Source organism: Chaetura pelagica, unplaced genomic scaffold (genome assembly GCF_000747805.2).
Source record: "Chaetura pelagica isolate M959 unplaced genomic scaffold, ChaPel_1.0 scaffold425, whole genome shotgun sequence".
In the NCBI taxonomy this organism is placed as follows: domain Eukaryota; kingdom Metazoa; phylum Chordata; class Aves; order Apodiformes; family Apodidae; genus Chaetura; species Chaetura pelagica.
Genome location: NW_009953205.1, coordinates 1221625 through 1225486, shown reverse-complemented (window position 1 = coordinate 1225486; position 3862 = coordinate 1221625).

The following is a 3862-nucleotide window of genomic DNA, read 5'->3' as shown; positions in this document are numbered from 1 at the left end:
TGAACCAGTAAACAAGTATTATTTATGTAAACTGGCTCTGATGTTACCTTGTGTAAAATATGTTTAATTTTAACCAATGCATATTTGAGTTATAGTTTCCATAAATATTTGTGAATACATTATGATAACATCTAAAACCTTGGCAACAGTTAAGAGAAGAGAGTTTGCAGATAAAAATCAATATTGCCTGCAGTATCCCAAGAGAACACACTGCTAGTGAAGTTTAAATTAGCTTTGCCCTAAAATCCAAGACATTCCTGCAGCACACTTTAAAGCATCCTAAAGTGTGAAGGAGTTAAGCTAATTAGAGTAGCATCTGAAGACAAGACATTTGTAAAATTAATGGGCCAAAATCTGCAGTCTTTCATTCAGCAGAAATACCTACTGCAATTTGGTAGTTTTTATGGAAGAGCTGCAGAACCTGGTCCCTTGCTTTTACACAGTCAGATCTCTCAAGAAAATACTCTAGTTACTGGGGGTTTTTTGTGATTTCTTCTTATGCAGTGAGAAGAGGGGGAAGTTGGATCATTTAGCTTCATGCATTGCTTGATGTTACCTGTCCATGACAGCAGGACCTCACCCCAATCCCCAGCAGAGAGACACTGCCTTGCATCTCTCCCACTGAGTAGATTTGATCTCCTGACATCTGTGGGTCCACCAGGCCAAGTCTCCATGAGTAGGTCATATGGGCACACACATTCTATGATTCTAAGTCATGCAGCCCAATTGGAGCAGCTCTGCAGATCAAGACATGTGGTGCTAAAGATCCAAAGACCAGACTGCGGATGTTGCAGGGAACCTTATTGCAAATTAGCAGAATTTGTTGGGAGTGAGGACAGGAATGATGTTTACCTGGGAGACACGATGCCCTTTGTTTGGTTCAGGCATGAGCTCTGTTCAGCAGCTTTGTTCTTTCCCAGTGTTTAAGTTCTTACATAGAGGCATGGCCACAGAACACAGATAAATAGGGAGGGATTCAGTTAACAGTTTCCTTTGTGAAGCATTGGAAGGATGCAAACCTCTGTTAAAGTATTTATAGGGCAGAGCACTGGTCCACTGCAATTGATTGGGACTACTCACTGTTGGAAGCACTGACCTCTCAGCTCAGGCTTGGGAAGGCAAGTTGTTTGCTGTTCAGCTTGTTCTCCTCTAAACCAGTACAAGTCAGTAGTAGTGCAAGTACAGAAAAGACCAAAACAATTTGTGTTGCCTCCTTAATGACAAGTATCCTTGTTCCTTCCAGGCTGCAGAGACATTTCTTCCACATCTGTTTTTTAAACTGAAGATTTTTACAAGGCATTCACAAATGTGAAAAAAAATTAGCATATTATGTGAACGTTTGCCCAGCTGCATATTGCCAGGCTTTATTTTGGCTTATGGAAGCTGCTGGCTGGGAAATAGTCAGTATAGCTATAACAGACTTCTTAGTTCTTGTTATTTGCATGAGAAACTCCAGACTTTGCTCACCTTAAAAAAAAAAATAAAAAGGCCTTGCTTTGGTTTCCTGACTGAGGTAGAACCCAATTAATGGAAATTAACTGTTGGTTTGAGATTGAGAATGAGTGACAGGGTGGAGGAGAGGATTGCGGCTTGAGAATTTACAGCACGGACTCTCTGTTCTAAAATGCTATGGTATGTTTCACATTTTTATCTGAATATAATTGCATTACTGAGTATTGGCTGGATGAAAAGAAACAGTGCACTAGATGCAGTCTGTACACACACACACAAGTGTATTTCTCTGCCTTCGATCTTTGCAGAAAAATCTTGTTCTTCCAGGAGATTCATTTTCAGATGAGTTTGTTTGTCTTTTTCCAATTCAAAGGTGTAGTCAATAACTGAAGCTAGGCTGGCAGAGATGGTACAGAAAATTGTTCAGACTCACAGGAAAAGTGCGATAAATGCACTTTTTATACCTATCATCCAATTCAGTTTCGCTGCACCAGCGACTGTAATATTGAGTTTCTTTCCGACTGCTATTTGGGGAAGTTTTTTAAAATCAAATTTTGTAAGTGTTCCTTAGCCTTTTGCAATGTTCTTACAGTTCACTGCCATTTCCCAAGTAACAAGCCTTTATTATTGCAAAACCTACATTAGAAATGCTTATGTTGTAGCTGTACAACTCAGCAGCTTTTTGCAGGACATCTACGCCTGAGGACTTAGAAATCTATTGATTTGAACCAGATTCAGAATCTGTCCCCTGCCTTTAAGTTCTTTTAGCATTTCTTGATGCATCATTGACCTGTGAGGCTTTTACCTTTTTTACTACAGCTGCTCAGTGTCTCAAACACCTTTTTGGCATGTAGCAGGAGCCTTCAAACTTCTTCCTTTAGATGCTTGTCTGTGAGCTGGTAATAGTGAAGCCTTGTAAGCCCAAGCCCTGGCAGGCAGGACTTTCGTGCCCTTTCAGAGCAGGCTGGAGTGCTCACCATCTCCTTGACAGACTCCAGAACGTCCTTGTTGAATTGTTTCTTCCCTAGGGCAATCTGAAGGAATATGCCTCAGATGACTGCGTTCAAGCAAATCTCACCCTTGCGTTTCACTTTAGTCCATTTAAATCTCACACTTTATGCTGTAGCCAAAGCCATTAGCCCGTGTTGTCCTTCACCATAAAACAGATCTTTTCCTATCTCATTACAACGTGCTCAGCTCTACCCAGGGTCTGATAGACACACACAGAGCTATACTGAATTATTAAAGGTTTCACTTAAACCAGCAAGACTCAAGGAAGTTTTGAAACTCCATTTTTATTGTGACCTGTAAGCTTTAAGTACTTGAGATGTCTCTCAACATTTTATGTTTTAATACACTCTGTGCCACACTTTAGATCTTTGTAATTATGTGGATTTTGAGACAGATGCCTGTGTTCTGACTTTGGTCCACTGTGGCTCTGTTGCAGCTTGACTGCAACAAAAAACTAAACACTCTTTTGCTCTTATGTACATAAGCAATGAAATCCTTAAATATTCCTTGTCGGATGAAAGCCTGGGCACTCCATAATAATATTTTTCATATGCCTTACAGTAGGAATTATTTTGAGTGTTCAACTTTGCCTTAGTAGGTCAGAGATTATACTCTTTTTATACAGATCTTTAATATAAGCAGTATTCTCTCTCACCTCTGACTCATAATACAGCAGTTTTCCTTCGAAGTGTAAATTAAAGTGAAGCCACAAAAGGGTCATTAATGGTCTTAGTAGAGTCAATACTGAGGGTATCATGTACTGCCTGTTTAATATTAAAAGCAAAGTCAGTGGAAGTATGGCCTTAATCTGTGTAGGCTTTGTGAATACCAGTGAGACAGAGCAGAAATTTTTAACTTTGGAGTGTGCAGAGAGATGAAACAGCTTGCTATGAAGCATAATGTTGGGGTTCATTCCTGAAAACCCAGGAAAATATATGCCTGCAGTTAAAGGTCAGAATCTATTTGTGAGGATTAGGTTAGTGTCATCCACTGTATTTCAAATGTGGAACTTTTTAAAATTCTAATGAAAGGGAAAGATTTGTAAATCCAGAGCCACCGTTTAAACAGTAATATCCAAATCATTGGCTAATCTTTTCCTTCAAAGTAATGAATGGAAAGGCCAGAATGCCATAGTGAAATCCTCTACAGAACATACTTTGGGGGAAAACTAATAAGACACACAGTATAACTTTATTCCACTTAAAGTATGTGAGACTTTTAGTGGAACAATTAAAAGAGACTTAACATGCAATTAAAGTAGAAATCACTTGGCAACAAGGCATTAGCTGTCTCTCCAATCAGCACTGCATTAGCAAGCCTTTAGCAAGAGATTTGCTGGTGGATAAAATCTTTGTGAAGCACAACAGTGGGGTTGAGCTAAAGCCACTGATGGGAGGTT